General features: G+C 36.4%; 1 protein-coding gene and 1 long non-coding RNA gene across 2 annotated transcripts in view; one reads left to right on the forward strand and one right to left on the reverse strand.

Moving 5' to 3' along the window:
* The window catches only part of Vps51 (vacuolar protein sorting 51), a 99,270-nt gene that overhangs the window by 78,349 nt on the left and 6,718 nt on the right, over positions 1 to 14,203 (reverse strand). The window lies entirely within an intron of this gene.
* LOC145666960 (uncharacterized) overlaps positions 9,554 to 14,203 on the forward strand; it is a 55,491-nt gene continuing 50,841 nt past the window's right edge. The window contains exons 1-2 of the long non-coding RNA XR_014127841.1: positions 9,554 to 9,647; positions 10,000 to 10,114. This is a non-coding gene — a long non-coding RNA (uncharacterized LOC145666960). The remainder of the gene's footprint in view (positions 9,648 to 9,999; positions 10,115 to 14,203) is intronic.

The raw sequence follows: 14,203 nt of genomic DNA on the forward strand, positions 1-14,203 counted from the left end.
ATAAAGTCATTGCTCTCATATTCCATGTTCATAGTTTGATCTCTAAATCCTTTAATACGATGGTTATATAGTATTTGGTTACTAGTGAGTCAATTATGTCATACTAAATTTCCATTTCCTGTATCCAAATATGACCAATGTACACATGAGGTCAGCTAACTAAATTATCATAGCGTGATCTGAAAAAAACATCAAATGTACAGGAAGTTTTTAGGGCAGCCCACTCAAAAATTCTCACATGCTCACGGATCCTTTTTTTTTTTTTTTTGCCTTCCAGATTACAAAGCTCCAATTAGGTAAGCTCAGAGCTCACTCCGTTATACACACGACACTGACTTAGTGATTCGTGCAATTGATAAGGTTTTCTTAAAACCTTATGCAACCTCTCTCTCGATGGGGAAATTATCGAGTTGTAGCCGAGGCACGAGCCCCGTGCTCGTCGCCCTTAGGGGGAAATTTCGTAGAACCTTCACGACACGGACATGCCGTCCGTCATCTAGGAGAAAGTCCGGAAGAGACCGATCATCTTCCGTTACGCCTTTACACTGACAAGTGTTAACTCTTGTGTCAGTCTAGACTTGTGTATTTTCTTAAGTTACCTTCAATAGGCAAATGGACTTATTGGTGGATAACTGAGTGCCACGGCCGCCTGCGTCAAGAACGATATCGCTTGACCATTTAACGAACAGTGTGTACATATACATTCATCAGCGTCCTCATCATTAGTGCCGAACTATTTGCTTATTAGACAGCCCAATGTAAGTCGATTCGCTGCTGTTTCTATTCTTGTGCTCCATTAATTTTGTTGCTGTCGTATCCAGTACGATCCTCACAGACGCCAATTATCATACGGCACCTAGACGCTTCTTAATAATTACTCTCACTCAGTTTACGCTATGACTGCTGTCCATAACTTTTTGGACCTCATGTTGGATGATTCATGTTGTGTAAAGTCTACGGACTTAGCAGAACCAATCAATAAAACTCTTTCAATCTCGAACTTCATGTATTGCTTACATCATTCAAGGTTCCCGTAATAATACCTCATACAAATCTCTCTCATCGTAATCTCGAGGTCTCTATTGACGCCTCTAGCATCGGCGTATAGACGTATAGTCTATTGGGGAAGCAGAACAACCTTTGGAGTGAAGTCCCGTTGGATGCTGTTCCATTGGATGCCGTGTTTCTACCGTTCGTCTCACTTCCCTTCCACGACAATCAGGCCAGGAGAAAACCAGCTTGTGTGATGTTCTATTACTAAGAAGAAGTCCTGATCCCGTACGAAGTCCTGGTAACAGTCTTTCTACCCTGCTCTTGTGTTTCAGCCGCTCGAAGCGCAAGTGATTAACTACAGTCGTTGTGTGTGACGTAAGTGAATTAACTGTGCCTTTGTTACCTGATGTGTACGAAATGCCTGTGTACACCGAAATGTCGGTGGTAACTCAGGAGTTTTCCATCTCTACTTCCAGAGAGCCTGCGGTAGGATCAGAGTTCTCAGAAGGGTTACATTAGTTTCTTTTGTATTTCAATGTACCTATTACTTGCATTCCTCATCCATCAAGTCGCTTAACTATAAAGGGGATCACCTTCCAACAGGGCCGTTTCTAGACATTTCTTAAGTGTAAGCAAACAATATTTAGGCACCCCACCTGAATGATAATAGAAGAGTAGAAACTTATAATGGACAAAAATTCTTCAAATAATTGTTACAATTGCAATTTTCTTCAATATTTGCAGTCTTCCTGTGAATATTAACGAAAAATGGCAAAATTATTACTAATTGACTGTGTATGAACACTGAACAAAGTTTCAATTTTAATAATTAATAGCATTTTCATTAAATAAGCACAAGACACAACTAAGATATATACCTATGACATATATTTTGACAAGTGTAATTGAATCGATGAGTTGGAAAACCAGTCATCTCCACATTTTTACGAAATTGAGATCACTGTACTTTTCAAATCAACTAATGTAGACACACATGTAGGCTGCAAACAATGCATCTCCTCCCACTGTTTATAGAAAATATTGTACATTGAAATATTCATTTAGTTTGAAAACATGCCATATCCTGGAGATGACTCGTTTTCGAACAAAACTTTGAAATATGCCATAAGATGGCACCACATTCAACAGAATCGAAATCTCACACAGTCGTGAGACTTTTAAAGTATCTCTGGTCGTTTTGATGCCATTCACTACTTTTTCCCACTACGTAGGCATTCATTCAACACTTGTGACCGTTATTTTGGAGTTGTGAAGAGAAAAATCCGAAGAGAAGACCGTATATATTCCTCAATAATATGCACACTAATAGAATCATCAACTACATTACAGAAGTTCACTGTAAAGGAGGTGAGAACAAATATGATACTTGATTTCAAAAGCTGGGGGCCGGAGTATTATAACAAACTGTATTATCAACAAACTCCTACGAAAAAATAAGAAATGAGAAACAGCAATTTCAAGTGTCTAATTACAGCGGTTTTAGTTACCAATCTCAATTTCTGGTGAAGTTGAAATATCTAATTTCTTTTGTGGTTTATGCACATTCAGTTTTTTTTTTTTTTTTTTTTTTTAAAGTACCCTGAAAGTAGCTGCACTACCAGTAAAGGAAGCATATTCCGGAAAAGTAGCCATAAACCAAAAGAAAATTGCAGACATAAGTAAAGTGCTCAAATTCATCCTTTCTGTGGTGAATCCTTTCATAAGTTTTTGCCTTTCTGTGAAGAAATTTGTTTGTGGCCTACAACAGATTGTCTTGATCCAGATCTGACCTTCTAGACTTAGTTTAACTTTATGTTAACTGAACTACACTATTATAGTGAGAGACATAATCATGTCCATGTAATCTGTAGCATATACAGTGTGTCCGTAAAGTTACGCAACCCAAAGTTTGATTGCATATATATCTTTTGATCTAAGAATGATAAAGACCTGAGACTTGAAACAAATGCAAGCATGTTCTATGTAGATATTTTCGAGATCATGGCTAATGCTGGAACTTGTAATGTTTATGTCTAATAACGAAAGAAACTACTGTAAGCGGAAAATAAAAAATGTGCAAAATGAAGAAAATCAATATTCAGTTGCAGAAAACTGATTTCTTGCGGGTGGATTCCAGGGGCGTCATTTAGGGGTCAGGGAGGGGCATTTTCCCTCCTGAGTTTGAGATTTATATAGATTTTATCAATAGAATAGTAGTAAGTCAGTAAAAAAACGCGAAATTTTACTAATATCAAGGGGCCTTGTCCCCCCAAGCCAAATCTGAAATGACGCTACTGGTGAATTCCTGTGTATATATCATCAACATTTATGTATCAACAGTATATATCAACATTTATCCATTGTTCCGAAAATGTGACAATGTTGATGCAGTGTTGCCATATAAATAGGCTATTTAATGCAAGTCCGTAAAATGGGAGTTTTTGACAGAAACAGACCTCTGGCAACACTGTTGTCGTAAAATTACCCCAACAGATATGTTTTAGGTTAATTAATGATAAACAATGAGAATTTGCACATAATTGATAATATGAATTTTTATGCAAAATTTGCTGTAAATGAAAAATGACTAATATTTGTATTTCTTTAACATAATGTAAAGTATATTTTTCTGTTTTGTACGAAAACGAGTCATTTCCAATTTTTATTTTTGTTTTTTTAATGAAACAAAACGTTATTATCACATTAAAGTGATGGTATATTATGTAAACAGCCATAATCTACGGTCAGAAAATGAAAACATCTCTATATGTTAGATGCATATCGAATAATTTAGTTTTTTTTTTTTTTTTTTTTGTCTCTCCTGTAAAATTAGTTTCAATGGAGATGGCTGGCTTTCGAACTCAATGATTCAATTGAAACATGAAAATCGAAACAGAATAAAACTCATGAGCTTAAAGTCTAACATTAACACATGTTTGATTTTGACAAAGATGTGTGCTCTTTTGCTTCATTAGAACCATATTTGCATAGTATTTTCTTGTGATACCATTATGGCAATTCGGTTAATTTTTCGTTTTCTTTGTTAAAAAGTAATGTTATAAAGGCACTATTCTGGCTTTCAATTTGGCAAAAATCTCTTAATATTGCATCCTATCTATTTCATTGAGTATGCCATTTTTAATGGCCATCGAAGTTAGTCCATTCAATATCGTTCTTCAGGTATAGTTGATCTCAAATATTTTTTTTATTAATTTTAGCTGGACTTGTCTAATACAAAACAAATAACAAAAGTATGTGCCTTAATCGATATTTAATTTGCATTCGATCAAATGAAGGAACTTTAAAATCAGGTTTTCCCCGCAAAAATTCTTTTCAGGGCCCCCATAAAACAATTTAGTCTTTTCATGTCTCTTTCCAACACAGACGTTCGAAATCAGGCAATAAACAACACAATGTAAACACAAGCAGTGGCGCCCCAAGATTTCTCCTTTTGCCCGAAGATTTTTGGAGTAGCTTACAAAATGCAAATAATTTTGTGTATTTGTCCCCTGAAATTGTGCTAATTTTCTTTAAAAAAAAATAAATAAAATTTCTGGGGGATCCAGACTCTCGGACTACCACCGATGCATCCCTGAACACAAGTAACTAATAATCAAAACTATACTTTGCAGTAGGACTATTACCAAATGTTTAAAAATAGGCTATCGCTCCATCTACATTTAATACGAGAGAATTGATTGATAATGATTGTTACAGTTATAATACTTTATACGCTGCTGTGATTGACAATATCAGGCCCGTATCCAAGGAGGGTCTAGGGGAACCAGGCCCCCTAAATTTTTGCTGGCCCCCTATAGTTTTCACGTTAGGCTTGCAAATAAACTATAATATGGTTGGATCGGGCCCCCTAACTTCTAACGCCCCTCCTACCTTTTTTTTTTTTTTTTTTTTTTTTTTTTTTTGCTGGCTACCGGCCTGGACAGTGTTACTTATAATCCTAATGACCTTTCGATCACAGTTTCGATTTCGATTACCTTTACCCTTCTGAGTTATATACGCATATACTGCGTGAAAACTCAAAGAAATTTTGAAATACATTAGATTTAACTCAGAGCCGTAACTGAAGAGGCCGTATCCATTCCATTTTAATTTAATAACTAAATTACTGCAATCGAGTAAAATAAACTTAGTTTCAAAAGTTTGTCGACTTGCAAATGCTTCGTTACTTTTTTTAGAGCCTTCGCATGCCTCTCATCTTCTTTCAAGTTTCATAACTTCCTTTTCCGATAAAATACTCACCTGTTTTTTTTTTTTATTTATTGTTGATCATTATTATTATTATTACATGAAAAACAAAGTACTATTGAAAAGTGAAACACACACATCATTATAATAAAAAAACGAAACGGCTCAGGATATAAACGAAAATATTGATGAATAACAAATGGACTAATAGACATTAACAAAGTGAGCATTAGGCATTGTACGGCGATTGTGAGATACTGTTATTAGAAACTTACCGTCAAGTTAAAATTTCCCTCAGAAATGATAAAAAATTTTATTTGTACCGCCTGTCTTTTCTTAGTTCTCGTCCCCTCCCTGGACAAATGGGCAACGAAAACCTAATCGCATGCACTTTCATAATGTGCATTTCATTTACGCTGAGCTTTCTCAACTGTGGTCATTGAACCGAATCACTATGCGGAATCAATTTATGACAAGGAAGGGTACCCTTGAAGACATTTCTTTCTACTGTGATAATGACACCCAATCCATAAACAACAAGTGCAGTTGACTTCCTTTTGTTTGTTGATCCATTCCCATTTCAAAGACATATTCGGCAATGATATTCTCTATTCACGTCGCGGAAGGCTTGATGGGAATGGAATTAAGAGTCTGTTATATTCGTATTTTGAGTATATGATGGGATTGTGAAAAGAATGCCGCTGTCTTTAGTAGTACTTAATGTAACATCTATTGGAAAGCTAAATTTCCCTACATATTATCTCATAATCGTGTCTCCATTTTTTCCTCTTTAAAAAAATCTTTCTTAAATCTCCCTGCGCTTCGGGAAATTATCCTCAAACTAAACTTTTAGCGTCAATTGATGTAAGAGTCCATTTGAGTTGTAAAGGTTTTTTTTTTTTTTTTTTTTTTTTTTTTTTTTTTTTTTTTTTTACAGCTAACCACGCAAAGTATCGACTTTATTGTCCTTTTGATGTCTTTTATCTGTATCCCAGTCTGTACTATATTCATTTGAAGCTATTTGATTTTTTTTCATTATAACGTTTTCTCTAAAAAATAATCACATTTAAAATACAAAATTCATTTTCCAGTTTGGCGCCCTCTTCCCCTGGCGTCTCCTGCAAACGCGTAGTTCGCAGGGTTCAAGATCCGGCCCTGCCCCCAAGTGGTTTCAAAATTAGTTTGAAACTTTCTATTGTTTCGTTATAACGTATTGTTTCGTATTGTATATGCAAATTTGTAGAACGAATTCAAGGCGCTCCTCTAGATCAGTCAAGTGTTATTTATATTTGAGTTTGGAAGATCTCACTTATTAACGAGCGGAAAGGTAACTTTGTTTAAGTTTAGTATTTAGAGACTTTTGATACGATAATTATTGGTTGATAGCAGCGGGATTCTGGTCTGCTGACGCCACCCACGACAAAACTGGTAGCGAACTGTGAGATCTACTCTGGTCCAATAATTAGACGTTGTTACCGGGAATTCTTCTATTCATGCGCGCTGACTACGTGGGTGCTCCGGGGTTCCAGCACCCACTCAAATAATCTTGTGGGTGCAAGATTTTTTGTTTCGAGCCGAGTTTGAACCCATTTCTCTTGCATTTAAGTCAGCACAGCACAGCCCTTTATGACAGTGTTCATGAAAGAGAAACAGCCCTTTAACTAAAAATAAATCAATCATATATCGAGACTTCTCTGAAAATATATACGCTAACACGTCCTGCCATTGATATGCACCCTCATAAATTTTGGAAAGTGGCGCCGTGCTTCTACTTGCGTACTAACTTCGCTTGTCAGTAATTCTAAGGAATCCACCATATTCTACTTTGCTTGTATTACTTTGGGACCTAAACTTTGTCCCCTGGAGAAGTGGTTATTTGAGATTATTATTACATGAGATGAATATGCGTTTTGTTCCTTCTGGGCCTTGGTTTATTTGATATTGTGCTTGAGATAAATCATCTACCTCCCAGAACTGCATAGCTCGCCTTTGATGCGGACTGATTCAAAGTCCTTATATAATCAGTCTTTTTCAAGACTACTTATTCATTGATTGTATTATTTTCGTTGTGTGCGGACTCATTACAAAGTCCTGGTGGCTAACAGTCTTTTCAAGACTAATTGTTCTTATAGTGAGGCGCTTGATGGTCCCTTGTGTGATTTATGATACTTAAATGTGGTAGATCGTTGAGAGCTATTGTTGATATGTGGAATATGTGTTTTCTGCCGGCATATACACACATCATTGCTGTTTTGCTACTGATATCTGTTGGTGTTTTAACACCTCGTTAGTACGCTCATCAATTAGATCTTTATTAAAGTTAAGCGCTCTCATTATTTGAATTGTTACGTTTTTGATGCTGCAAAAGCTTAGCAAACTATTCATCATTTTTGATAGAAGCAGTGTTTTAGCAGCAAGTGATAGAAGCAGTGTTTTCAAAACTTCGAAGCACCTGTCGGCCACGAGGAATAGGAACTTGTTTTTCCTCAAGACCACTCGTGTTCCCCCTACACGCCGTTTCCCGATGCAAGTAGCAGAAAGCGCCACTGTGTACGGCCAGTAAAGCAAGCACTGGTAGATACGATTAGGCGACGCAACAGGCACGTAGCCAGGATTTCGTAATAGAAGGGGGGGGGGTTCGAGACATGAAATACTGTGGTTATCACACCAGAGTTCGATTATTCTAAACTAATTTACTAGTAACATATATTGGTTCGTTTAGTCACGATTTCGTGATGGAGGGGGGGGGGTATGATATGAAATATTGTGGTTATCACACCAGGGGCCTGATCAATTTAAACATTTTACTAGCAACATATATTGGTATGTTAAGACTAAAGTTATGACCTGTTAGTAAGGGCGCCGATTTCTCTGTAAATTTGGGGGGTCCATTCAAATGCAGAAGGCATATATGAGTATTTTAAGACAAATTGCATTCAAATTATGTCAATATATTGTATATTCATAAATACAACAAGGGGGCCCACATGACCTTTGGGGGGACGGGCCCCCTCGGCCCCCAGGATCGGCGCCCATGCATGTTAGTAAGTATTTTAGTAACAAACTATGAAGAAATCTCGAATAAAGGAATATTTTTTAAAAAATTATAATATCTACGTTCCTTCTTTTGTTCATCCAAATATAACAATTTTCCTTTTATTATGATCTCAACTATTAAAAAAAGTACGTATCCAATAATGTCTTGTAAAATATTTTATAATATCTGCGTTCCTTTCTCTGTTGAATGAAATGTTAACAGGACTTGCTTTCCACATAACTTTTTTGTTTTATTATTCCGTCAATTACTGTCTGTTCCAAATGACAAGTTAAAGGAACAGTAGAAAACCTTTTCTGAAATAACATGTTTGATACTGCAAAGATGCGATGACGAAAAATTATTTTTATTTTTAGCTTTTTTATCATTATATTTTATCTTTATATTTTTATCTTTATATTTTATCTTTATTTTTAACGCTGATTCTTCCTATTTTTTGTTTCTTTTTGTTTCGTTCTTCCTTAATTTTTTATTTCTGGTCTCGAAGGGGGGGGTCCGGACCCCCCGGACCCACCCCTTGGCTACGTGCCTGGACGCAAGGTATAAATTTATTGTGCAAGAGCCGGTTGAAGTGGAAGCACTGTTATGGAGATATATTTGGTGTTTTTGTTCCGAAATGGACAATCGAAGCAGCCGAAGAACGACAGAAGGGGAAGGAACACAAGAGAAAGGAAAATTGTGAACTCTGGCAAAGGATTGTTTGAAGGGACCCTCACCTTGAGGGCCCTAAAATTGTGGAAAAATTGTGCGAAAAACACGTTTGTTTTCAGTTTTATTTCTTTTTGACAATGTTGCAATCACTGTCAGGCCCCCAAAAATAACACTTTTTTGTACAAAAAACCAGCGACGTGTCCCCCAATTTTTCTACATTTTTTTTTTTGAAAATTTTTAACACGCAAAAAAAAACAAAGAAAATTCGCATCAATTGTTTTGAAAAAACGCACATTTACACCTAGGTAGTATCTACAATCTGTGAAAGTTTCAAAATATTTCGACCACCCCCACCAAAATTAAAAAGATTAAATTTTGAGCATGTGTGATACGATAATTCGGTAAACTGGGGTCAAATTTTTGAGGTAGTTTTAGGTCAAGGGTAACCTTTTGGGTCAATTACGACCCAATTTGGATCAAGAACCGATTTCACCATCTTACTAGGAAAGACGCTTTTAGATTATATTAACATTATCTCAATATTGTGACAATTCCTGTGTACCAGTCTCTGAGCGACCATGTGCAAAAAATGGGATGAATAAAGATATATATTACAAAACAATTATTCATAACAAAACTGTGGTATAGGTGACTTCGACTTTGGTCTACATCTGAAAATATCAACTTCAATCAGGATAAAAGAGAAAGAAGAATGAACAAATTCTAGGTGTTTAAATAAAAGGTGAGCAAATATTGCAAGTAAATTTTAATTAAAAATATACATATTAACCTGAAACACTGCATTAATATTTCTGTAATCGGTATTGTAAAACTCTAAGTTGTATAAATTATATTTTCTCTATGCCATTATCAGCTTTGTTGAATAATACGTTTTTGTGAAATCTAAAAATGTCCTCCATTTTTAAAGTGTGCCATATAGTAATCCAATTTGATAATTTACAGATAGAATAATCGTATCCATTGCGAAAATTAACTATAACCAATGTAGAGCATACTAAAAATAGCCTGAAAACTTTTCACAAATAAAAATATACTTTTAATTCAAATCTCCGTTTTTTTTTTTCTCTTTTTAGCAATTTCAATTGTTGAAAGCAGAAACTGCCATTAACTCGTAATTGTTGCTAGGTAAAATACGTTGAGCTGTCGGATACGAACTGTAAACTGAAGATCGAAGCCTAAGCAGAAATGGTAAATATACTGATCACTTGCATAGTTTGCTAACATTATTTCTTTTTAAATTTTAAGGCTTTCATGGTATTCCACAGAAAGTATTCCGTATTACATTGCTAGACTAAAATTATTCTCTCGTCGTTAATGTAACTTACTTCCTTCGTAATTTTAGCCTTTTGGGATATTTTCTGTTTACTTCTTAAAAATAATACATTAAAATAAAATGTTTAGATGTGGAAATTAACCAATTTTGTGTTTCAATTTACGAGATATACCGGTACCACAGCTGGGGCGCATCGATTCCAGGGTCCATCGGTTCTGATCTCTTCCAAAGCGAAAAACTTCGTTAACTCTACATATACTTCGCACTTTCTAACTTGTTTAGCACTTTCTAAACTATACTTGTGCACAGCAGCACAGCAACCACTATATTCCCCGGGCATTGCTTTGACCAAATTGCCATCAAAGAAAATTTTGATACAATATTTGATAGAAAATTTTGATACATAGATATGACGATGTATAATACGCTTTAGATACGCTGAAGATGTTAATATTATTTTTTAAATGTCATATCAAAGGGAAATTTCAATTATAGAAAGGGAATTAGGGATCGGTTTTCATATAAGCACGATTAATTTTTAACTAAAACGCATGTAGAATCAAGCATTGGGGTGACAGTTCTTTGAGGGTCTGACCCACTGCAACTCTATCTATTAGCGACCAGTTGAACTACGTCCAGTTTAGTGCAGTGGCGGATCCAGGGGGGGCGATTGCCCTCCCACAAGAGGAAAATATAAATAAAGCCCATCCCAGAGTTTGAAGCTCTTAAAAGTAGCTCTAAGTAGCAGTATATGACAACCCTCCGCCCTCCCAGAAGTCGGCCCTGGATCCGCCCCTGGTTTAGTGACGAACACGTGATCAGTGTGTTGCGTTGCTCTATCTCGTAACAGATGTATCTGGAGTTTTCTGAAACTAGTAGCTGTTACGTCTCTTTCACGTAACTCCCCAAATTGCCTCACGACGCTGGGTGGACGCTGAAAAGTGGAATGAACTACTCGTGAATCGAACCCGAGACCACGCAGACATCCAACGCACTAACTACCCTACTAAAATATGAGGTCTCTAACTAAAATGTATGTGTTCCTTCAAAACTATGTTTATTAAATATTTTAGCGGTCTGTGATATAAAAAGACACAATTCACAATTCTTGGAATAAATATTCAGTACTACCAGTAGGAGTTCTAAGAAATGTCCAAGCTCACTAACTTAGATTGATTAACTGGTGGGGCGGATCCAGGACGGACTTCTGTGGGGAGGTAGGTTGTAATACTGTTAATTAGAGCTACTTTTATGAGCTCCAAACTCTGCGATGGGTTTTATTTATATACAAAAATAAGAAAGTATCCTCTTCTGGATCGCCCCTGATTAGGAGCTAGGGCACGAAGGATTAGCACGAATGAATAAACGTTTAACAGTCTTTCCGAACCTTGTTTGCTTCGCGCGCCCCTTCGTGAACCATGCATACTTCACTAACTCCTCTGCATTGAATTCTCAAATCCTTAACAATAATAATTCTCATTAATTTATATGTATTTACGACAAAACTTACGCATACTTCCATTGTATTACTTTTTTTCTGCTTTGTTTTAATGAAACCAAAGTTGCTACTCAATAGTCACTTTGCATTTGTATTAAATACATTTGCATTTGTATTTTTTAACCCTTACAAATAAATAAGGTTTAAAAAATATAGTGGTTTATAAGGTTTAAAAAATAGAGTGGGCAATAAGCTAAAAACAGATTAATATAAATAATTGTCAGTCTGTTGTTTTACAGGGTGATAACTGAAAAAAACATATCTTAGTTATACAAGACTTTCCCAACTTATTTCATATCACAAGTCTCTTTTATCACATCATCTTGCTACTCACTCTATAAATAATTTGCGGCTTGTAATAAGTGTTTATTATTATTATTATTATTATTATTATTATTATTATTGCCTATTGCTTACAGTTGTAAATGTGTGCATCCCTTACACACATTTACAACTTTGCAAAAAAAAAAAAAAAGGTTGCGATAACTCATTGGTAGAGCGTTCACCTCTGGTGCGTGGGGTCCTTGGTTTGAACCCAGCCTACGTCAAGTGAGCTTCGTGCTAGACAAATACTGTGCGTGGGTTTCCTAAGGGTTCTCCCGTTTCTTCTCACAAGTAAGGGACCATATGGTTGTCGCGCAAATCAGATGCAGACATACGCCATCTGATTGAGCATGAAAAGATATGGAGAACACAGAAATTTAAGGTGCTAAGAGCCATAGGGAGCGGAGCGAGGAAAGAGGAAACTGAATGTTGGCAAAATTGGAGAAAGTCAGGAATGACGGGAAAAGTTAATTTCATGCAAACAGGGAAAGAAAGTCAACCAAAAGAAAGAAACTAAACATAACAAGAGCATCAAGGACGAAGAAAGATCATAATCAGGGTTGCAATCCGGACCGCAGTGTTGCCAGCGCTGCATAACATTGATATGGAAGATATAGCACAGTATAGCAATTCATGCACAAGGAAAAATATTAGTAACACAAAAGACAATTGAAAAGACTGTACACGTGCGTGAAAAGGTTTAACGTAGTCGTGAGTGAATATTACACCCGCGTGAAAACAAACGGAGGAAAATAGAGAACAGTACTCACCAATTGTACTTTAATTGCAGTTGACGTGAAGATCACGAATTAATGCGTGGTCAACACACAAACATTTCTCGCAGTGAGCACAGCGGATGAAAGCAAGCTGGTCACACGCGTCTCTGCAACATTCCTCTGTGAGTCCTTTTTCAAAGCAATATGCAGAAGGTGTTTCAAACTGTCCAGGATGTTCATTGGAGTAGCCACATTTGAAAAACGCAAAGCGTATCATCTTTTGGAATCACCTAGAGGAAAACTGGTAATGAACAAATGACTGAAGGCGGAGAAAGTTCTCACGTTGCCACACATTAATACTGGAGAACACTAACGTATATGTGATGAACTTCACCATGTTTTTGAATGGACGAAAGAACATAGCAGGTTGTATAAGGCCTGTACATTTCGGAGGAATCAGCTTTTTGTAGAACTAAACACCGTCAGGAACAGTCATGTTGTAAAGAGTGTCATCCTTGTTTGGAGTCCGGGAGTCAACCAAAAGCAAAACACAATCCTTACCCTGAAGGGGGTACACAAAACTTCTTCCAGGAAGATTTGCAAATCCCGTTTGGTCATATTCGCTGATCTGCTTGCATATGCTTTCACATTGGGGAATTCATGGAACGATGCTCCCAAACACTTTCGTTTCTGTGTTATCATGTGTACCCCCTTCACTTTCATGTCTATATTTGTCCTCCCTCATGTATAATACATTATTCACTCACGACTATCGTTAAACTTTTTTACGCACGTGTACAGAGTTCTTTCAATTGTCTTTTGTGTTACTAATATTTTTACTTGTGCATGAATTGCTATACTGTTCTATACCTTCCATATCAATGTTATGCAGTGCTGGCAACACTGCGGTCCGGATGGCAACCCTGATTATGATCTTTCTTCGTCCTTGATGCTCTTGTTATGTTTAGTTTCTTTCTTTTGGTTGACTTTCTTTCCCTGTTTGCATGAAATTAACTTTTCCCGTCTTTCCTGACTTTCTTCAATTTTGCCAACATTCAATGTTTCCTCTTTCCTCGCTCCGCTCCCTATGGCCCTTAGCACCTTAAATTTCTGTGTTCTCCATATCTTTTCATGCTCAATCAGATGGCGTATGTCTGCATCTGATTTGCGCGACAACCATATGGTCCCTTACTTGTCAGTTGTTTCATTCCATTTCATTCATTTCTCATCATCACCGTCTCCGTTAGCCTAACCGACATAATTTTGGAACGTAAAACTAAGGGAATTGGCGTATTTCTGCTTATTTTTGAAGTTAAGAATCATTTTAATATTCTCAACGTCCTGGATTGGTCGATTCTGTTTTATTGGATTAGTGGGACATTAATCACTAAATCAGACTAGTGGGACGTTATATATAGAATATGACCCCAAAATAAACCAATCCCTTTGCAAATAATCTTACTAAG

The sequence above is a fragment of the Thermobia domestica genome, chromosome 12 (genome assembly GCF_964235325.1).
Source record: "Thermobia domestica chromosome 12, izTheDome1.hap1.1, whole genome shotgun sequence".
Classification (NCBI taxonomy): Eukaryota; Metazoa; Arthropoda; class Insecta; order Zygentoma; family Lepismatidae; genus Thermobia; species Thermobia domestica.